Below are 24,207 nucleotides of genomic sequence, written 5' to 3'. Positions count from 1 at the left end.
TGGAACTGGTTACTTTACCAACTGTTTAAATCTCACAAGAATTTCTGACAAGTGCTTAAGTTTCAATACGGGGGTAGTGCTGCTCTATAAGAAGGCTGAGGACTTAGATCCCCGCACCTCTATCTGCAAAGGCACTGCAATTCTTTTAAAGTAAATTAATAGAAGCAACACCTCTGGATACGGATATTTTGGGATTTAATGTCACAGAAGAGAAAAGCTTAATTTTCTAGAATTGTGACATCACTTCCAAAAATACCACTTTACACATTCGAGGTCAGTGAATACATGGATAATATGGGGCATCCTTGGTATATGTAGATTACAGGAATTTCAAATCCTACTCATTTCTATTAATGAAACAAAAAATATACCGTTTAGTTAAATAATGGGCATCTGTCCAACTCTATTTAGGCAAGTGGAAGTTACTATAAAGGACAACAAACCAGAAAATCGGAAAGCCAGAAATTGTACTGTTTCCACCACTGAATTTAAGTGGTGGTATCAGTCATGCTGAGCTGGCTGGCAATAGTCACCATTAATGTTATATTTGATTAATTTAGCTCCTTTTCCTGTTCATAAATGATCTGCAAACAGACTTCGATTGTTACAAATTTATTCATTATTCAGAATGATTCAGCTAAAAGTTTATGTGAATATATTTCAGCCTAAGGAATGCCCATCATGAACTATTCACTACGACTGCTGCTTTTAGTATTCAGTGTCTGTAACTATTATTTGCGCTGTGTGAGTGAACACATAGGTCATAGGGTATTATTTATATTCTGATTGGATGAGTCTCAAACCCATAAGCTTTGCAGATGGCCACTTAAATGAACACTTCTGGTACAAATACTTGTGCAAATGCACATTCACGTGCATATTTCTGACACTTTGCCTTTTAACAAATATTCTTTCAAACAACTTTTTCCCCTTCACTAATATCCACAAAAAGCTGTAAAGTGCTATGAATATGCATTAGCCAAACATAAAGTTATGCTTTAATCAAACGTGTTACATTATTAACATATTACAATTATTAAGCTCAATGCAAGTGTAACTCGATTTAATGTAATAACCTGTCATATGCAGAAGGTCAGACCATATGTTTTAATGGTCCCTTTTGGCCTTAAACACTATGAATCTATTCATCTGTGAATGCTGTTGAAGTAGATTTGTGTTTTTTATTGAAGTAAGTTTTCACAAACACTTTCTTGCAGTGTTTATTTAAGGATATGGCATCGACTCTGGCGATGGGTTTGTTAGAAATCTAGATAGATCAAGAAGGTAGGAAGGTCAATGGAATTTACAATTCAAGTCAGGGACATACAAATTGAGAATGAAGATGGTAGCAGCAAAAGAATTTTTAGTGCAGATACAAGAAATGAAAAATAAAGGACAAACTGCCAAGGACTTTCTGTATTGAAGGAAGGAGATCAAGAATGAAAACATTCTTAAATCAACTACTGAGGAGCTCAAAACCAAAACAGAAAAAAATCATGTCACATGAAGTAGGTTACCATAGCTTGAGTTATTTAAAACTAAACCGGACAAAGCACAAGATACTACGCTGTAGGGAACAAGCCCTCCAATGGCAAAGGAATAAATGGCAAAGGAATAAATGAGATGACTTAATAAGTTATTTCCATTCTAATTCTTATTATTTTATGTTCATTCATTGTGGGATGTGAATGTAAAACGTAGTCACAGGAAAATCAGATTAGGTTGTGTTTTGATTGTGTCCTCTGTGAAGGTTGCAGAGATTTATTACCATGAAGTGAACAGTGGAACAAGATATTGTCAAAGCAGAGGGTGATTTTTAAACATTGGGGCAAAGAAGATAAAACATTCACCTGAAAAAGAAACATCAGATAAAGATGAAAACTTCTTATTGAAAGCCATGCACTGTGTGATGGATGAGTACAGATTCATTCAAAGCACAGCACACTAGTAAACTGTAATCTCTGGAAGAAGACGTCCTATATATACTCAAGACTTCCCATTAGTAAATCAATAAAGAATTACACCTAATAGGATGGATGCTATATGAATGTGGGTGGTTTGTACTGACAGTGTGTTTAAAAATGCACCTAAATGTGTATTAGGCATCAATAACAATAATAATAATAAAATGGCTTAATAGCAACATTTTAAGCAATAATTCACAGCAAATAACATACTTGACAAATTTAGCCTCATTTTGTGCTCACTGAATGTCTGCAATCAGACTGAGATTTCCTTGGTTGTAGTCATTATTCATATTGACTGTTAGCTTGTTGAAAAATATTTGTTTCGGTTTCTACTTGGATTGATTGTAAGCAGTTCACTTCAGGTATTCACTACTCAGTAATTAACTCTCATATTGGACGAAAAATCACCCAGCTATGTCCGAACTGTGGTCTTGGAGACCCTTTGTGTCTCAAAATTGGAAAAACAAAAACAAATGGGATGCGTTTAAAACGGACTTATTCTAACCAGTGAACTATAAAACTATGAACAAGTCAAATCTTTCCTATATCAAGAAGCACACTACACAGTACTTGTGTTACAGCCTAACTGCCCCCATGATCAAACATTTTTTAAAAAGCTACACACTATACAGGTGTTGGGGTCTGACTGAAGCCATGTTTACATAATGAAAATACATAGCAACAGCAACAATATAAAAGGCACAAACAAAGCAAAGTAGCAGTAAATGGCCTACTAATTTGAACAAATGGAGTTAATAGGTGGCTTGTTCTGAATGTTCCAGGCTCATACACTTTGCACATTTGTATGTGTTTTTCTGCCTAGTTCTCTGGGGCAGATGTAACATCTTCCCCATTTCTTAGGCTGCATCAGTACCCAGCACATTAGACACTGTTTCCCTGGAAGCCTGAGGCAAGGCTGCAATGTTCCTTTCCTATACCAAAAAGAAAAGGAGTACTTGTAGCACCTTAGAGACTAACCAATTTATTTGAGCATGAGCTTTCGTGAGCTGTTTCCTATACCAGTGGCTTCACCATTTCTGTACCCAGGTCTCTGAGAAACAGCCATCTCTTACTCAAAGATTTATTATGCCATATGCCATTCAACAAAATGTAAACAATATATGTATTCAGACATGCCATGCTTATGTGCAATGCAACAGATTCTTTTCCCCAGCAACGCTGACTGACTTTGCCCTAGCAATAGCATCTGTCAAGTGTGGGCTTGCCAGAAAAGGTATCTGACAATTGGGACTTCCCCAGAAACTCTTTCTAGCAAGTGTAGGCTTTTGAGAAAAAAATTTGATGTCATTATCTTCAAAGAAACTCAATTTGCTGGACAACTGTTATGATACATGACACATGTTATCTGGGTTTCAGAGACCCCCACCCCTTTTGGTGCATTTTGTTGAAAACCCCAAACCACTGAAACTACAATGATAAAACCAATACTGAAAGAGTCATATAATCAAATCATAACTGTGGCCTCAAAACAAAAACAATCTGATGCTGGAATACCTGAGTAATTAATTTGGGGTTTAACTGACCCCAATACCTTTTGAGCGACTTTTTTCACTACACTAAAACCACAACAGATATGCAAAGAAAACCAACACTAACAGGTTGTTCTCATCATAGTTTGGGAATTCTTAAAGAAAGAAGAGGTTGCTGTTTGCATAACATGTTTTACTTAAATGTTTATATGAGTTTGGGGTCCAAGAAATCCTCAAACACCTTGGAAGTGTAGTACTTTCATTTTCCCCAATGATTAAGATTCGTGGGTCTAATTCATCCCACTACCTTTTTAGTAACTTTTTGCTACACAAAAACCACAACAGGTAGGATGATATAACCAATGTAGAACAATTGACCTCATCCTAGTCAGAGAATACTTGATGTATGAAGCAGCACAGATTTGACAGTAAAAATCTTATTTACACTTTTGTACACATTGGGGTCAGATAGACTCCCAAAACAGTAGGTGGGTTAAAATTTGAACTGCATTAAGTGTTTTTGGTAGATCATGTAAGTCACAAGTGTTGTTTCTGTCTGCTCATGGGCATAACTCTTAAAATCAAAGGTTTTGAGCTAAAGGGGTTTTGAATCTCTCAGGGAGAAGAAGCAAACAAGCAGGTTTAGGGAAGTTTAGAACACTTGTAACCTCTCTCTTTCTGGGTCAGATAGGCCTTGTCTGAAGTATCATTCCTAGAAGCATTAGGATACTGTAAGCAGCTGGATGCAAAGAGAGTAGAAATGTAGCTTTTACTTGTCAACTTCATGGGATAGCATGCACATCTGCAGTGCTACTTGTGGATGGTTTGGGCAACTCCTTGTCTAGCTCATTTAATTGTCTGTGTGCCAAAGTTTTGGAAACCCTGTCCCCCTGCTGTCACACAGTGTAGTGTTCCATACAAACTACAACCATGCTAGTACTGGTATTTGAAGATGCAAACTTAACATTCACCTTGCATGAACATTCCTATGCGTAAAACTTGATCCAGTGAATGTTCTTGGAACCAGGGATCTTCAAGGGAATTAGGCATTCAACTGCCCCTGGATGTTAATGGGAGTTGAGCACCTAACTCTCTTAGGTTCCTTTAAAAAAATCAAGTTGGAAAGCAAACACTAAACGAGGCAAAAGAACTGCCACAAAAAAGGGTCACAGCCATTTTTAGATTTGAGCAAATATGGATAAGGTTTTTCAGTAATCACTCAACTACCATATTAACAATCCCGTCCTATTCCTTCATTTTCCACCATGCAAAGCATTGTTTGCCAAAGGGGAACTGTCATAAATATAAAGGGAAGGGTAACAACCTTCCTGTATACAGTACTATAAAATCCCTCCTGGTCAGAGGCACAATATCCTTTCACCTGTAAAGGATTAAGAAGCTCAGGTAACCTGGCTGGCACCTGACCAAAAGGACCAATAAGGGGACAGGATACTTTCAAATCTGGGGCGGTGAGAGGCTTTTGTCTGTCTGTTCTGTGTGCTTGCTGGAGAGAGATCAAGAAAGCAAGCAATCCAACTCCATTAGAATCAGTAAATACTAGCAAGGAAATGCATAAGTTTACTTTTGTTTTGTCTTGTGATTTTCTCTGTGCTGAGAGGAAGGTGTATTCCTGGTTTTCTTTTTGTAACTTTAAAGTTTTTGCCCAGAAGGAAGTCCTGTATGTTTTAAATCTGATTGCCCTGTGAGATTAGCTTCCCTTCTAATTTTACAGAGGTGCTTCTTTTACCTTTTTTCTTTCTAATAAAGTTCTGTTTCTTTTAAGATCCTGACTGATTTCTCTACTGTCGTAAGACCCAGGGGTTTGGAACTGTGATCACTTTGTAACCAATTGGTTAGGATATTATTCTCAAGCCTCCCCAGAAAGGAGGTGTAAGGGCTTGGGGGGATAGGAACTCCAAGTGGTCCTTTCCCTGATTCTTTGTTAAATCACTTGGTGGTGGCAGCGTACCCTCTAAGGGCAAAGAGTTTGTGCCTTGGGGAAGTTTTACCTAAACTGGTAGAAATAATCTTAGGAGGTCTTTCATGCTGGTCCCCACATCTGTACCCTAGAGTTCAGAGTGGGGAGGGAACCCTGACAGGAACACTGTTGGATTTTCTCACTACTATGAATCTGGTGATGGAAAAACAGCTGGCATGCATATGTATTTTACTTTGGAGCTTCATTACTAACATTCTGACTATTGCTATAATTTTTTGAATGAATGCAAATTATGAAATACTGCTACAGGGGAATGTAGTGTTTCCTGATTTGCCATTAAAGGCACTGTGACAACTTTTTCAAAGTTTTTAATAGGAATTCAGATCAGGGACCTATAAGTGACCAACTATAAATCAGGGCAGTCTGTCAAAATAGATGCAAGGCCCTTGATGGCTTTATATTCCTCATAATACAGATCAAAAATAATATGGAAACCATTGTAATGAAAGGCTATTTCCATTCCTCCCCCCGCCCACAGACACACCTTCCCCTTCAATGAGATTCTATTTTAGTTCATTATCATTTCTTCTTTGGTAGCAGGAAAATATTTTAGTGATACAAACTTGTTCTTTACATTCCAGAGAATCTTTTAGCAGCCCGACTTGGGTCATAGTTCTAAAATGTGGGTTGGATTTATCCTGTGTTTGAAAGATGAGGCACATAGTTCTATAAAAAATACGGCTGTTGTGCTAAAAATTAAATGGAAGTAATTCTGTAGACAGATCTGTACAACTGAATTGAGAAATAGAACATGATATTTTCCCTTTATTTTCCATTGTGACTTTAAACAGGTAAGTAGTCCTGTAGATTTCAAGCACACGCTTCACTACTTTTATAAAACTTAATTTCAGAATGACTAATTATCATAGAATCATAGAATATCAGGGTTGGAAGGGCCTCAGGAGGTCATCTAGTCCAACTCCCTGCTCAAAGCAGGACCAATCCCCAACTAAATCATCCCAGCCAGGGCTTTGTCAAGCCTGACCTTAAAAACTTCTAAGGAAGAAGATTCCACCACCTCCCTAGGTAATGCATTCCAGTGCTTCACCACCCTCCTAGTGAAAAAGTTTTTCCTAATATCCAACCTAAACCTCCCTCACTACAACTTGAGACCATTAGTCGTTGGTCTGTCATCTGCTACCACTGAGAACAGTCTAGATCCATCCTCTTTGGAACCCCCTTTCAGGTAGTTGAAAGCAGCTATCAAATCCCCCCTCATTCTTCTCTTCCACAAACTAAACAATCCCAGTTCCCTCAGCCTCTCCTCATAAGTCATGTGTTCCAGACCCCTAATCATTTTTGTTGCCCTCCGCTGGACTCTTTCCAATTTTTCCACATCCTTCTTGTGGTGTGGGGCCCAAAACTGGACACAGTACTCCAGATGAGGCCTCACCAATGTCAATAATCCCTTGGATTATCATAGCTAGTTAAAATGTAACGATTGTGGGTAAATGGAAACCATTCTATAGAATTAAGAAATGAGAGTCAGTTTTGCTCAGAAAAATAGGGCTCTCCCTGCTGAGTTTAGAGACTCTCCCATTTGCCTGGGTGAATATGCTGAGAAAAATTTTAAACAGTACCAAAGAAACAGACGAGAGCTGGCAACAGTTTCAAATTGTTCCAAAACAATGAAGCTATTAAATATTTATAGGAAGTTCAGTGTATCATTATCCCATTTCTAACGCAAATATGTTTTGTAGTGTGTACAGGGGAAGTCAGACTGTGTCTGTGTGTGAGAGAAGCATCACTAAGTAACAGAACATTAAGGCCCATATGTTCCCAACAGCTGCACAACTGGAAAATAGTCTGAAGTTGAGCAATTTCAGTCTAATGGCATCCACATGAATGCACAGGGTGCATGGTATAATGTCATTGTCAGATTGCCACATATGCTGCTGTCTGCATAATGGTTGTGGGATCTGATCTTAAAAAGCCTAATTCTACCACCCTTTCTCATGCAGAGCAATATCTTACTCTGCAAGTAGTCTCACTGATTTCAAACAAATGAGTAAAACCATATTGCACAAGAAGTCCTATTGCAATTAAATAGGACTACTTCTGGGTTAAGGTACTACTCAGAGTGAGCACGGGTGGCAGAATTAGGCTGAAAATGAGGGCTATGCCAGGAGCAAAAGTGAGACAAGTCAACAGAAAGGTAATATGCAATATTTGGTACTCTCCATAAAGTAAGGTTTTCATGCTCAAATATCCATGCTAAGTTACCACCCCATACCAGCAGTAACTTTTGATCTACGGGACAAATAATCCACACTTGGGCGACATAAAATTAGGGTAACTGTTTCCTTTCTCATTCCAAGATCACTCTACAGATCTAATGAAACCCCTTGGACCTCAGTGAAGAGAATTTGATCCTTCATTAATTATGGACCAGACTATGACCCCCTTAGTCTTACTGGTGTCTGGTTACTCACATGAATAGTCAGACTGAAGTCAATTAAGGAGTAAGGGGTTCACAATCTACCTCTAAATTATTTCTAGTATATTGTGTCATAGCAAATTGCTCTCATTTATATAGCCTAAGGGCCTGACTCTAACTTGGAGAAGGATGAATCAAGTTCTAGGTATCCATTATGAAACTTCCACCTGTCAAGTTCATAGCAACTGAACCTATATTCCCCCTCTGTGGTGCAGTAAGGGCACCCACTCTAGGCTCCGGCTCCCCAGCCATCATCACTCATGTATGAAGACCTGTGTCTATCTCCCTTCTAACAGGTTTTTGTTCAGACTGCATAATTCCCTGCCTATACTATGTTATTCCCAGCAAACTAGGCTGCCTAAGCAGGCTTGTGTCTGTGCTTTGCTTTCGCCTCAGAAGCTATGAGCAGTTGTGATTTCCCACAGTTATAAGTTACCTCACCGCCCTTTTTAAGCAAGCACATTTATTCTTAATGTGGAAGCATTGCAGAGAAAACATATTACAAAGACTAAAAGAACCTACACACATGCCAATAAGCTTGCCAGAGATCACGCCCCCCCCCCCCACACACACACGCACACGCACAAACACACACAGCAGGGTCTCTGGCTGTCCTTCAAACCACACCAGGTGGGTTTCTGTGGTTACAAGTTCATAACAGCCTCTGCTCAGAACAAATACCCATATGAATAAATAGGACTGTCCTTTATACATCTTGGGCCTTTGATATTCAGATTCTGGGAATAGGGAATCTGCAGACAATGGTTCTCTCTTCAAGGATAGCTTCAAAAGGTTGGGTCTGGACGTGGGAATTTTCATGCATCTCTCCCCCCCACCCCCCACCAGGTATTTCCTAGGAAACCTATTTAACTTTGTCCCAAAAGTTCCTTCTTGTCTGGTACATTGTTTAAAATAGTCCTTTGAAGCTCATAACATGTTGCTGGGTTTACATCGGCCACATCTCCCCCCTACGGAAGTTACAGCTAATCCCATAATAATACATAAAGTTTGCATTCAATGCAACATACTTCAAAGACACTTAATTTAATAACGTTTTTCAAGGATATGGTGGGAAATTGCCCTTTCACACCATAATTTTTGATGTTCACTGGGACAATTCTCTTCCTACAGCAGAATAAATAGTTCTTCAAGGTGAGTTGAATTGTGTTACTTTGAAATATGTTTTTGCATTAAGAATCTGACAAGTATCACATTTATGTGCTCTCTATTCATTCTTTGAAATATAACTACAGTCAGTTTCTAATATTCCAAACAGCTAAGCCTATTTTCCCTGTCATCTGTGAAGGAGTATTTTCTTGATATATCAAGAGCCATTGCAACTAGCTGCCCACTTACTTGCCTCCCGGGAAAAAAAAAACAACTGCAACTTCTAATTTGAATGATAACTCCACATTAAATTGACAAATCATTGTTTACAACACTGAATTCAAAACAGCTAAAAATAATTTAGGTAAATAAAGACAGCATTGCTTGAGAAACAGCTATGTTAGTAAAAGCTTGCTGTGGTCCATGGTCAAGTTTAAAAAGATAGTGGGATAAACTGATCCACCTACAAGGATCCATAAATATATACATTTAAGCTCTGACTTGGAAAATTAGCCTTAATTTTGCTGCATGTGACTTTACCTTTCATGGCTCTGATCCTGCGATCAGATCTGCATGGGCAGGCTCTTATGTCTGCATGGAGTGGCTTAGAAATCAGTGGGGCACTGCATCGGTACAGAACATGTAACAGCTCCAATTGTAGGCTTGGGGCCTAAATGGCTAAGGCTTTGTACATGGTCCCTGCTGTTTAGTAAAAATAGCACAAAATAAATTTCCCTCTCAGTTACACTGTTGTAATTCCACTGAGATGAAAATTTAGTCGAATATTGTTATGTGGCCAAACAGTTCTTTATTTAACCTGTTTTTTTGTGAAATCTTATTCATCACAGTAGGTCCACATCTGCATGGCCTCCATAAAAAGAGTTACTAGTTAATGGTCAGGATCATTATGTTTGTATCAATCCACGGGAACCATAAAATGATGGTACCAAAATAAAATAATAATTGCTAGAGAACAGTACAAGCCCTAGCCAAATTTCAATTACAATAATTCTGTCTAAGTCTTCCCTTTTGTTTCAATCAGATAAATTAGTATTCACATGTCCTAATGCTACTGTCATGTAATGTGTCTGGAATGGAATAGCTACTGCTTTTCATACAGTAAGTGGCTGCATCTTAGATGAAGTGATCCCTGTATATAGTCTTTACAATTGCACATTATAGGATTCCTCAAAAGGCAAAGTTCTCCATAAATGTTAAAACAATATGATTTAAAGTTGAAGGATGGCCTTGTGGTTAAGGTACTGCACTGGGACTCAGGAGATCTGAGTTGAATTCCACCACAGACTTCCTGTGTGATCATGGGCAAGTTACTTGATCTTTCTGTGCCTCAGTTCTCCATCTGTAGAATGGGGATAATAATTCCTTTCTCGCAGCCTTTATCTAATTTAGCTATTTAGATTATAAACTCTTTGGGGTAACTAAAGTTTCTCATAATCTGTATGTAGTACCTCTAGAACAATGGGACACTGATATTGGTTGAGTTCTCTACGTACTACAGTACAAAAAACAAAATAATGATTTTACACAAAACTAGAACTGATTTATCTCATAGTTTTACATTCTGTTGAGTGGTTTTCTAAAAAAGCCTTGTCCAAATGAAGTGTTCCATTTTTTTCTGGCATTTTTCTACTTTCTCCAGTAAACTTTAAAGATATATATCTACTCTGATGTTTGAGAAAAAATCCACTTAGACCACCAAAAGAGGCTAGAGCACATAAGGAATATAGAAACAAAATGTATGAACAGGAAGATTAAATAAATAAAATAGTTTTGAATTCACTTGCCACACTATTCTGTTACAGCAATAAAATATCATGAAGACAGTACTTACGCAGTGTATTTTAAGTTAAATTGGCCCAATTTAAAAGCTGGATTTTATTAACAGACAGATTATTTTCAATCTTAATATTGTTCCAAAGCATGTTCAGTACATCTTCAGGGTTATTTACAGTCCTCACTCCAATGACAACTTGCAAATACTAAGCAGGATTGCTTTGCATTGCACAATTCTTCACAGCAGTGTGTTTCACATAGCCCAATGAATGACTAATTAACACTTGCTGAAGCTTCTCTGTTAAGAGCAGTGCAAGAGGAGAGATGATTCTGGCAATTTTAAGAAACTCTCTGCAGGGTTGGCACTTTAGTGAAGACTTCATTAATCATGAATCCTCACAGTGGTGGTGTGAGAACTAGTTAGTTAATAGATTCATAGATACATAGATTCTAAGACTAGAAGGTACCATTGTGATCATGTCTGACCTCCTGTATAACACAGCCCTTAGAACTTCCTCTAAATAATTCCTAGAGCAAATCTTTTAAAAAAATCATTCAATCTTGATTTTAAAATAGTCAGTGGAGAATCTACCACCACCCTTTGACAGTGGCTAATTACACTCACTGTCAAAAATGTACACCTTATTTCCAGCCTGATTTTGTCTAGCTTCAACTTCCAGTTATTGGACTGTGTAATACCTTTCTCTGCTATACTGAAGAGCCCATTATTAAATATTTGTTCCCCATGTAGATACTTACAGACTAATCAATTCACAGCTTACCCGTCTCTTTGTTAAATTAATAGCTACTTGAGTCTATCACTAGAACACGTTTCCTAATCCTTTAATCATTCTCTGAACCCTCTACAATTGATCAACATTCTTATTGAACTGTAGGCATCAGAACCGAACACAGTATTTTGGCAGCGCTCACAGCCTTGCCAAATATAGAAGTAAAAATAACCTCTATTTCTACTCGAGATCCCCATTTTTATACATTCCAGGATCTCATTAGTTCTTTTGGTCACAGCATCACACTAGGACCTCGTATTCAGCTCATTATCCACCACGACCCCTCAAATATTTTTGGAGTCACTGGTTCCCAGAAAAGAGTGATCCTGTAAGTATGGTCTACTGAATGCATCCGATGAAGTGAGCTGTAGCTCATGAAAGCTTATGCTCAAATAAATTTGTTAGTCTCTAAGGTGCCACAGGTACTCCTTTTCTTTTTGCGAATACAGACTAACACGGCTGCTACTCTGAAACCTACTTTCTTTGTTACTAGATGTATACATTTATATTTAGCCATGTTAAAACAAATATTATTTGCTTGCACCCAGTTTACCAATCATTCCAGATCACCCTGAATCAGTGACCTGTCCTTTTCTTTCTTTACCACTCCCCGACTTTGTCTCATCTGCAAACTTTATCAGTAATGATTTTATGTTTTCTTCCAGGTCACCAATGAAAATGTCAAATAGCGTAGGGCCAAGAACCTACCACTGCAGGACCCCACTGGAAACATGCCCACTCAATGGAAATTCCTCATGTCAATTACGTTTTGAGACCTATCAGTTATCCAGTTTTTAATCCATTTAATGAGAGCCATGTTATGATACTGTTTTAGTTTTTTAATCAAAGTATTATGCAATACCAAGTAAAATGTCTTATAGAAGTCTTAAGCAGAAGTCAACGCTATTATCTTTATTAGCCAAACTTATTATCTCAGCCAAAAAAAGGTATAAAGTTATTTTGGCAGAATCTATTTTCTATAAACTCATGTTGATTTACATGAATTACATTACTCTCCTTTAATTCTTTATTAACTGAGTCCCATATCAGCTGCTCCATTATCTTGCCCAGGATTGATGTCAGGCTGACAGACCTACAATTATCTGAGTAATCCCATTTACCCTTTTTAAAAATTGGCATAACATTAGCTTTCTTGCAGTCTTCTAGCACTTCCCCAGTTTTCTAAGTCCTACTGAAAAAATCAGTATTCATGATCCAGTGAGCTCCTCAGCCAACTATTTTAAAACTCTTGGATGCACATTAATCTGGACCTGCTGATTTAAAAATGTCTAACTTCAGTAGCTTTTCTTTAACATCTCCCAGAGAAAGAATGTTATTATCACCATATGATGAGACTATATCATCTGTTTTTCCCCAAATACAGAACAGAAATATTTATTGAACACTTCTGCCTTTTCTGGTTTTATTTTATTGATAATTTTATGATTTCCATTTAATAGCCCAAATTTATCTATAATTTATGCCAGTCAATGCTGGCCTAAACCTCAGCGGAGTCCAGTGATTGATAATGCACAGTGGGAGTTTGCTGCTGCTGTTTCAGCCTTGTAACCGCCCACTGCGGGGGAGAAAGAGGGCCTCTGCTGCCAGAACAGTAGGCAAGAACGAATGGGTCAGGGCATGCAATGATTCATTTCCTCTCCTTGGCAGAACTCCTGAAGATAACCAGTGGAAGTTACTGAGGGCAGTTGACCATATTGTCAGTGAATTCTCAGACTCAGAAATGATGTATGTGGATGTAAATGAGTCACAGGAAGTCTAAATGTCTAAACGTATGCCTACACAGCAGCTGGTAGCTATGTAGCTTGACCCTCCTGGGTGCATACTTTGGCAGCTAGTTGCCGCCTGAGCCACTGTGGCCACACTGTGATTTTCAGGCACTAGCTTGAGGAGAGCTAGTATGTTTTCATCTATCTCAGCTGGGAATTACTCCTCCCAGCTGCTGTGTAGATGTACCCTAATTAAGGGTGAGGTACTGTCTATGTTATTACTCACATATCAATAGGGGTGTAGCAGAAAAAGTGACTCACATGAGAGTCTGTGAGAGTCTCCCTTGGGAACTGCCACCTGATGTGCTCGGACTACCTCTGAGCCTGATTTTCCTGCCAACTTAGGACTTCAGTACCTTGCCTTGTTTGAGCCAGATACGCTAGCCTGCTGCAAACACAGATCCATGTCTGAACCACTTCCCCCACAAGCTGCAGGCTTAACTGAAAACAACTTAAGAAGTGCTCCTGTCTCCAGCACTCAGATACCCAGCTCCCAATGGCGTCCAAACCCCAAATAAATCTGTTTTACCCTGTATAAAGCTTATACAGGGTAAACTCATAAATTGTTCTCCCTCTATAACACTGAAAGAGAGATATGCACAGCTGTTTTCCCTCCCCTCACCCCCACCAGTATTAATACTGACTCTGGGTTAATGAATAAGTAAAAGGTGATTTTATTAAACACAAAAAGTAGGATGTAAGTGATTCCAAGTAATAACAGACAGAACAAAGCAAATTACCAAACAAAATAAAATAACGCACAGAAGTCTAAGCCTAATAGAGTAGGAAACTAAATGCAGGCAAATCTCACCCTCAGAGATGTTCCAATAAGCTTCTTTGACAGACTAGCCTCTTTCTAGTCTGGGCCCAATCCTTTCTCCTGATACAGTCTTTGTTCCAGCTCAGGTGGTAGCTAGGGGATTTCTCATGACTGCAGCTCCCTTTGTTCTTTTATATATATACATACCCCCTTATATATCTTTTGCACAAAGCGGGAATCCCCTGTCCCTCTCTGGGTTCCCACCCTCTCTCTACATGGAAAAGCACCAGGTCCAAGATGGATTCCAGCTCCAGAAGACATGGCCACATGACCTGTGAGACCCTAAGCCCTCACACCTCCCGGCCTGATTCACAGGAAGGCCTGCAGGCAAACAGAGCCATCTACAGTCAATTATCCTGGCCAATAGGAGCCATCAAGATTCCAAGCCACCATCAATGGCCCACACTCTGCATAATCACAATAGGACCTCAGAGTTATATCCCACATTTCTAGCTTCAGATACAAGAATCATACATCCATACAAATTGGATGATCACACTCAGCAGACCACAAACTCTGTAATGATACCTTACAAGAGACCCCCTGCATGAAGCACATTCCAGTTACATTACATTCACACTCATTAGAACATTTTCATAAAATCATATGGAGTTCAACGTCACAATAAGTTTACATGGATAACCCCTTACTTAATTTATTTTTTTCTTGCACTTTCTTCTGATCCTTGATCATATGACTTACACCATTTTAATCACCCCTCCATTCACTTAGACTCCTAGATATTACTTTAGAATGATTCTCCTCTCACTTATCCCAGTGTAAATGGAGAGTGACTCCCTGATGGAGTTACACTGGTGTAAAACAGGGATAAGTGGGAGAAGAATCTAGCCATTTTAGCCTCATTTAGACACCTTTACATCCACTTACCAATGTACCACCTCGTCAATTAGACACACAGATTCTACAGGAATGGGCAGCAGTATAAAACAGATAGATTAGATTTAGGAGCTATAATCACCATAGAAGTAATTGTATGAAACTAGGCAAAGGAAAATGTAGGTTGTTTATCAGAAAAGTTTCCACAATGCCCCTTGTCTAGTAGAATGCAGACTATTTTCCCATGGGTTGTGACAGAAACCACACGGAGAACAAACTAGACAAAACAAAAAAAATGTGGACTGGAAAAACCATCTGAAATATCCCATGAGAAAGAAAACCTGCACAAGCATGCAGAAAGACAAGATGACCTCAAGGACCAAACCTTCAAAGAGGTTTCAGCTTTGAGTGTAAATTAAATATGCAGTCTCTAGGCACAAACAGGTTCCATGGCTTTAAAATGGATTTTATTAGATCTTCAAACACCAAGCACCTGACTGTGTACAATACATACAAATAGCTATCAATACTCCTTTGAAAAGCAGGCATAACAGATCACTTCCTTCTCTAACTCTAATGACTTTCTAGAAGTGTGTATTAATCTATAAACATTTCACGAACATTAACATACTAAATACTGTTCAGCTGTGTGCAAACAGTGAGGTGGTATTTCCATCAATGAGTTCTCATAACATCAAACAGGAGATATTCATCAGTATCATTGGGTTCATTAGTATCATCTGAACACCTAAGGTGGACTTACAACCTTGGGCTCATTTGTTTGGTGAAGAATATGCCATTATTTACACTATGATCAATAATGAGTTTTCATATCTGTATTACCATGCTTTATTTTCTCTTACTTCCCTCTTCTCAGCTGTCCCTGATTGTTGTCTCCTTTCTTCTTGTTTTTCCATGCTCATCTGCCTCTCTCATTTCTCCGTTCCGCTCCAGTCCAAGGCATTGGCTCTTGGTCTGCCACTGGCTGCAGGCTTCTATTCTGTTTTTTGGCAGCTCTAAGGTGGTTTTATATTCAAAAATACTGAAGTGGTAGTGTTAAAACGCTTGGTTAAGCTTCCTTAAATAGAAATTGCAACTTTAAATCTGTTGCTACTATTGAGAAGCACAAGAGTATACAATGGCAGATTCAAAAAGCACATGCCATTGCTTAGAAAGGAAGGGTATTGTGATGGTGTTGGGACTCACCACTGCAGCACCTCCTGCTGTTCAGTCCGGGAATTAGCTCTGTTCAGTGCGGAGTGCCTTCTGCCGGTGGTGTCCCATCCATCTCTCGCCCTGCTGGCGTCTAGATCCGCGTTGCTCCCAGCTCGCGGCATTCTTTTCAGGACACTGCCCTCCAGAAGTGCCCCCAAGTCCACACTCACCCCCTTCTGGGGGGAGAGCCTGGGGGGTTAAGAGCAGCCTTTCCAGTTTGCTCCTGCTGCAGTGGCCAACCACAACTTCTCGAGTCTAGCCCCTCTGTTCAAGGGCCGGTTGCAGTCTGTCACAGCCACCCTTCCACTGCCAGGTGCTGTACAAGGAGGAAGGGGGGGACCCAGGCCCGCCCACTACTCTGGGTCCCGACCCAGGAACCCTCTAGTGGCAGCCTCCCTGCCTTCCTTCTCTCCCCTTGTCTAACTGTCCCTGGGCCACTTCCCGTCTGGCCCTGCACACCCTCTAGGCCCTTTCTATCAGGGCCCGCAGTCTGGCAGGTATTGGGCCAGAGCCCTTCTATCCTCCCCCGAGCCTCCCCAGCACCGCTCTGTCTGTGTTTTTGGGTGCCTCAGTTTTTGGATGCCTAACTTAAGAAAACTTAAAGGGGCCTAATTTCCAGGAAGTGCTGAGCATCCATCCTCTGGAACTTGATGTACATCAAATTGGGCACTCAAAAATGCTAGTCGCCTTTGAAAATCTTGTCCTGTATATTTACAGTCCTATGACTGTCTGATACCAACATCAGCTCTAAATGATGGAATAAAAAAAAACCTTACAAAAATAAATAAGTTAAGAAGTTACTGCAGCACCATGAGGAAAACACATTTTACAGCTGAAACTCTCCAGCTCTTTAATTTTTTATACCTGTGGTGGGGCGGCTGCCCCAGACCTATCAGAGACACGGCGTGAAGGGAAGCCAAACAGGAAAAGGCCTACTGGGAGGCAATCAGGGCCAGTATTACAGCCAGCCAATCAGTGCTAGGCTAGGCCTTATATAAAGGCAGCCCAGGAAGAGAGCAGGGAGTCTGTCCCAGACCTTCATGGGGGAAGGTCTGGCTCCTGAGCAGGAGACAAGCACTGCTGGTCGGAAAACGTTAGCCACAGAGTGTTATTGTACTGTGACAGAGCCACTCTGAAGGGCCAGGTTACATTTTGAACAGCACCTTACACAATGAGCAGTCCTACTGAAGTCATTCAGGTTGCTTGTGGCATAAGATTCTGCTCAGTGTGAACATAACAGTTACAACCTGGCTCTCTGCAGTTAAGAGAGAGTACCTACTGCTTTGATGAGTGCTGTTATTGTTTAGTAGGAGAGGAGAACTTGAGAAATCTACCCAGTTTCAAGAGACATTTATTGAGAACTCTCCTGCTTTATCCAGTCCTACATCATCAACTGTCTCTCCCAAATCTCATCTCACTGTCAAGTCAAATTCAACATTGCAAAAATTGAGCTTCTCACCCCACCTCTCCCTGCCTTCTCCCTCCCTTTTCTATCTCTGTCCACCATCCCCCCTGTCACAACCTTTGGCATCATCTTTGACTCCTCTGATATGCAGCCTGACATTAAAAGCTATCTGTCTGTCCTTACAACAGCTCCAAAATGGATCTTTTGCGCGCCAACCCTACCCAAACTGTAGCCCATTCCCTCACCATATCTTGCTTTGACTACTCTAAACTAATCCTCTCTGATCTCCCTGGTTCCTACTGCATGCCCTTTCATGACATCGAACATGCTATCACCAGAGCCTCCTTCCACAGGTTTTACCACCAGGAGGGGATGATCTGGCCCTCTCTCAGAAGTTTCATCCATAAGTTATGAGGTTTGTTTGTTTGTATGTTTCATTACTACCTGAAATTAATAGAGAGGAAATGGAAGGATAACTCTGGGGGAATCATTTAACTCAACAAAGCCAAAAAATTCAGAGTTAAGGTAAAAACCTTAGCCACCAACAATATGCAGGATAAGGTTAGTGTAGACAGGAATATCCAGCATCTGGCTGGAGCATGCTAAACAGCAAATGTAATGTCTTTAGCACTTATTTTTAAGTTAACATAAAAAAAGTATTAGCTGACTTTTTCTAAACATTATTACAAATAATGTGTCCCCGGTAACTTAATGGATTTTAAAAGCAAACACCGAGAATCATCAACTTATCACGTTTCACTGTTGCTTGTACAGATGGTTGTATGAGTTTACTTGTATACTGTACACATGATGAAAAAAGGATAGATTAAACCTACCTCATACTAATTATGTACAGTTTGTCACAATCGGGGAGAAATCCTGGCACCACTGAAGTCAGTGGGAGTTTTGCCATTGATTTCAGTGGGGCCAAAATTTCACTTCAAGCATCTTATGTTTAGGAGAGGCCCACGACTATGATTTCAGTCCTGTAAAGCTTTATTTTCATGAGTAATCTTTGCTCAAATGAGTAAGACAATATTAGATTGGGCTGCAGGATAACAAGAGTTTATCGGTTCAGGATGGACTAGCACTGCCAAAGCTGTGTCTGGATTGTCCCTAAGTGAGAACTACAAATTAAAGGGACCTCTGCACATAGATCTCTCACCTTCTGAATAGTAGTAATGCTCACTATCTCAGTGGCACAGTCCCCAGGCCCATGAAACCTTCTGAGAGCTCCAGGGCCTGGGCTACACAGGGAAAGGGGCGCAGTTGTTGGAGCAAGGAGGGTGCCCATCTTTCCTTCTCTGGCCCCATGGAAAACAGCTGGAAAATAATGTAGAAACATGAATAAAAGTATCTCAGTCTAAAAGATACAGTTAGTTACTTTGAGCAATAATAATGTTTCCCAAGATTCTCCAAACCCCACCCCCCTTAAAAGTTGTGACCAAATATTCATTTAACGAACAAATCTGGCTTAGATTTACAGTTTTGTCCTCAGAATTTGGACACATTTTGAGAGGTTTTCACTGAGGCTGGTTTAATTCAAATTAGGCTAATAATAATACCAAATGTACCCTAAAAAGTATATTAAAATATTAATTTTTATGGTCAGTTTAACATACAATTAGACATTTTCATTTTTCTTTCACGGTCATCACCCAAGCAACTAATAATGACCTTCTGCAAAACATTTAAAATATAATGTGCACCTGTATGTGGAATGACTATTACCATAATATTTACTTTAATACATTCATGTGTATAGAAAAATATAAGCATAGGATGGCATCCATTCATAGTCAATGCCTCTAGGAATCAATAAACAAAAATGTAAACTTTATTATAATAAGGGTATGTTTGAATTCTTTAAATGGTACTGAAGAACAAAATTATTTTCCTTTAATGCTTTTCAAACCATTTCAGAAACTCATACAAACAGTAAGGCATGGTTTACTGGCTCCCTAGACTCTGTGCTACATCCCTCTTGATACTCAATGCCTTGTGAACACATCTGTTTTGCTGATTTCATGCTTCCTTGTTCTCTTTCACTTTTGTAGACCATTGGACCACAACCACAGTCACATTCAAGAAATGTTCCTGTGTTGCGGTTTCTGAAATTTGGCAGAGAGTACCATATTTCCATCCTCTGAGCCAAATGCAGTTCCCAGTCAGTGCTAGCTATGTGCATGTATCTCACTGCCAAATTTGGCCCTTTGTGTTGATCCTGTTTCAGAATGGATTTCTGTGACTCAGCACTTAGTCTGGCTATTGGGATGTTGATTTTTTTTTTTAAGAATAAGCAAAATAGACAATTCTTGATTAATGAACAGATTAATTCATTTTTACTCAAGTTTAGTTTAATTTTTTTCTTAAATCAAAGAAAAAAATTAAAACCACATTTCTGAGAGCTGCTCATATCACACAAACAGATTAACTTTTCTCTTTACAAGGGAAAGAATATATAGTATTGAGCCTTAATAGATTTCAGAGACCTCTGATGTGTTGGATAAATCATTTAAAACCTAAGCAAGATGAAATACTAGCCATGTTCAAACAGACTCTAAGCTCCCATGATTTTCACAATATGTGTTCTTGTTGCCTCCTATCCATTCCAAACTTCTGAGCTCTACTCAAACAGTTGGATGTGCCACAAAATATACCACAAAAATGATGTATCACAAAATGCTGCTCCATTCTCCACAGGATGTGGGGAATTAATTCAGGTCAGAGCAATTATTAATAGCTTGAGATCCAGGATTTGCTATATTCACTCCTGGACCAGTCACAGATTTAAGGGCTGTGGGTCTGTTACTATTCAATATTTTCATTAATGACTTGGCTAATGGAGTGGAGAGTATGCTTATAAAATTTGCTGATGACACCATGCTGGGAGGGATTGCAAGCACTTTGGAAGACAGGATTAGAATTCAAAAGACCTTCACAAATTGGAGAATTGGTCTGAAATCAACAAAATGGAATTCAATAAAGACAAGTGCAAAGTACTACATTTAGGAAAGAAAAATCAAATGCACAACTACAAAATGGGGAACAACTGGCTGGGCAGTAAGACTGTTGAAAAAGATTTGGGTATGCTAGTGGATCACAAATTGAATGAGTCAACAATGTGATACAGCTGCAAAAAAGGCTAATATCATTCTGGATTGTATTAACAGGTATGTCATATGTAAGACACAGGAGCTAATTATCCCATTCTACTCGGAACTGGTGAGATCGCAACTGAAATACTGTGTCCAATTCTGGGCATTACACTTTAGGAAAAATGTGAACAAATTGGAGAATGTCCAGAGGAGAGCAACAAAAAGTATTAAAGATTTAAAAAGTAATGAGGAAAGGTTAAGAAAACTGGGCATGTTTATTCTTGAGAAAAGAAGACTGAGGGGGGACCTGACAACAGCCTTCAGCTATGTTAAGGGATGTTATAAAAAGGATTGTGACTGATTGTTCTTTGGGTCCACCGAAGGTTTAATCTGCAGCAAGGGAAATTTGGGTTGGATATTTGGAAAAACTTTCTGGCTATGAGGGTAGTTAAGCTCTGGAAAAGGCTTCCAAGGGAGTTGTGGAATCCTCATCATTGGAGGTTATTTAAGAACAGGTTGGACAAACACCTGTCAGGGATGGTCTAGGTTTCCATGGTTCTGCCTCAGCACAGGTGGCTGGACTTGATGACTTCTCGGAGTCCCTTCCAACCCTACATTTCTATGATTCTATGATTTCATGAATCATCAAAGCTAAATTCACCCTCAGAAAGCTGTGATTTCAAATGTCTCAGTGATATATACTGCACTCCATTCATTTCTAGTACATGTAAAGGGCACTGAGATCCTCAGAGGAGAAAGAGAAGGGTATTAGGGTAAGGTCAGATATCTTTTCACCACTGGAATTCATGTTAGTCTGATCACCATCTTGTTTTTCTGGTCCTTGGGTCAAATTCTGCCCTGATATAGGTATACTCACTTCTATCACTGAGGTTACATCTGTTGTTGAAGCCCTATGAATGCACCTAAGGGAAAAATTGGCCATTTATTCATCTAAAAAATATAGTGTAACACTACTGTCTTTGCTATGTTGGCCCTTGTGAAACTATGTGTTCAGTTTCACCTTGTAATAAAGTTTGCATGTATATGACATGAAATAGTCTGTGTTAAAAAAACACTATTTAGGTTTCATAGACAAGCATACAAATACCGCTATTGCAGTTGCTGCTACTGCAGCCTTAATTCTGAGACTTTGTGTGTCTAGCCTGTGCACTGGTCCTGTGGAAGAAATAATATGTGAGCATGTAATTGAAGACTGTACCATGATAAATAGGCATAAAGGGGTGGTTGGGAGGACTGAATTAATTGAAGACTGTACCATGATAAATAGGCATAAAGGGGTGGTTGGGAGGACTGAATTAAGTTTTCATGAGCAACTGAAAATCTGACGTTTCTAAAATTTCGGGTGCTTGTGTTTGCAATGTAAATAACATTTGAGGGGTTCCTTTTTTCAAATGTAATTGCCCAATTATTTTAAAGGTAAAAGGTAAATACAGATTCTATTGTGTGCATGTATAACAAGCTCCTCATCATGCATCATCAGCAAAGTTTCAAACCTTAGCATAACAGCACAGACTTCCCCCAGTTGAGCTGTAGAACTAACTGGCAGCAAGAGGAGGCTGTTATCCTCGAGAAGGGGGCAGAGGGATAGACAGCTGGGTTTATGTCCTGGAATCTGAGGAGCAGTAGTTGGCTAGGAGGAACCCAGGTTGGCTTTGCCAACTCTCTCTTCTGCTTGCCATGCCTACCCTAGGTGATGCCACAAGGTGCTGCCACCAGGATTGGAGGGAGAAGGCAATGGGCTGCTGGGGCCATGTTCTGCATCTGATAGGTAGTGGCTGAGGTGAGGAGATTGGCCTGGCTCCTTCTTTCTCCAGCTCCACAGAAGTTGGGGGATTCCTGCCCCAAATAATGCACCCAAAGGGGTGCATGGGCTTCTAGGACCTTATGCTGAAGAGAATTTCATGGGACAAATAAGAGGGCTAGCCCACTGCTAACAATTGAAGGCCTGCTGTAAACAATGGAAGTGTGAAAACTTCTCAGAGAAAAGGCTGCAAGAATGTCCTATAATGAAGGCTGTCATAAATATAAAGGGAAGGGTAAACCCCTTTGAAATCCTTCCTGGCCAGGGGAAAGCTCCTCTCACCTGTAAAGGGTTAAGAAGCTAAATGTAACCTTGCTGGCACCTGACCAAAATGACCAATGAGGAGACAAGATACTTTCAAAAGCTGGGAGGAGGGAGAGAAACAAAGGGTCTATAGTCTGTCTATATGCTGGTCTTTACCGGGGATAGACCAGGAATGGAGTCTTAGAACTTTTAGTAAGTAATCTAGCTAGGTATGTGTTAGATTATGATTTCTTTAAATGGCTGAGAAAAGAATTGTGCTGAATAGAATAACTATTTCTGTCTGTGTATCTTTTTTGTAACTTAAGGTTTTGCCTAGAGGGGTTCTCTATGTTTTTGAATCTAATTACCCTGCAAGATATCTACCATCCTGATTTTACAGGGGGGATTTCTTTATTTCTATTTACTTCTATTTTTATTAAAAGTCTTCTTGTAAGAAAACTGAATGCTTTTTCATTGTTCTCAGATCCAAGGATTTGGGTCTGTGGTCACCTATGCAAATTGGTGAGGCTTTTTATCCAACATTTCCCAGGAAAGGGGGGTGCAAGTGTTGGGAGGATTGTTCATTGTTCTTAAGATCCAAGGGTCTGGGTCTGTAGTCACCTAGGCAAATTGGTGAGGCTTTTTACCAAACCTTGTCCAGGAAGTGGGGTGCAAGGTTTTGGGAAGTATTTTGGGGGGAAGGACGCGTCCAAACAGCTCTTCCCCAGTAACCAGTATTAGTTTGGTGGTGGTAGCGGCCAGTCCAAGGACAACGGGTGGAATATTTTGTACCTTGGGGAAGTTTTGACCTAAGCTGGTAAAGATAAGCTTAGGAGGGTTTTCATGCAGGTCCCCAAATCTGTACCCTAGAGTTCAGAGTGGGGGAGGAACCTTGACATGGTGGCATAGTGGTGGGATTAACCTGAAATCATTTTGAGATCCAGTTGAGATTTTTTGAACAAGAAATACAGATTTTAAAAAGGAATTTTTTTTTTCCTTTGGAAAGGAAGTCCAGAAAGCAGCTGAAACTGAAAGCAGCTTGTTTTTTCTCTGCTTTGTGGCCAAGCAGAGACAAAAGGGGATTATCTTTGTGAATTGCAGGTTTTCTTTGCCTGGAGGCAGGGTACTTAACTCCTGCAGGGAAATTCACAGTCTTCCAACCCAGAGGTTTTTTTTTTTTCTTCCTAAAAGTAAATAGGGGGTGTGTGTTCTACCCATCTGCTTTTTCTTTGGGCTGGGTAAGCAGGATTCCAAGTAGTTGGAGGTTTTTTGCTTTAATTTGGGCCCAGAGCAGAGACAAGGGAATTGTCTTTTTCTGTAGGCTGACAATCACTATCAGAGAATAGGTATTCTATTCCAGCACAGCAAAATTTTACAGCCAAGTTTTGTTTGTTT

General features: G+C 39.7%; 1 long non-coding RNA gene across 1 annotated transcript in view; it reads right to left on the bottom strand.

Moving 5' to 3' along the window:
* LOC142071417 (uncharacterized) overlaps positions 1-24,207 on the bottom strand; it is a 32,063-nt gene that overhangs the window by 358 nt on the left and 7,498 nt on the right. The window contains exon 2 of the long non-coding RNA XR_012667450.1: positions 18,815-18,972. This is a non-coding gene — a long non-coding RNA (uncharacterized LOC142071417). The remainder of the gene's footprint in view (positions 1-18,814; positions 18,973-24,207) is intronic.

This window comes from Caretta caretta, chromosome 3 (assembly GCF_965140235.1).
Source record: "Caretta caretta isolate rCarCar2 chromosome 3, rCarCar1.hap1, whole genome shotgun sequence".
In the NCBI taxonomy this organism is placed as follows: Eukaryota; Metazoa; Chordata; order Testudines; family Cheloniidae; genus Caretta; species Caretta caretta.
Note: the sequence above shows the minus strand (reverse complement) of the source record. Positions and strands in the feature narration are given on the sequence as shown.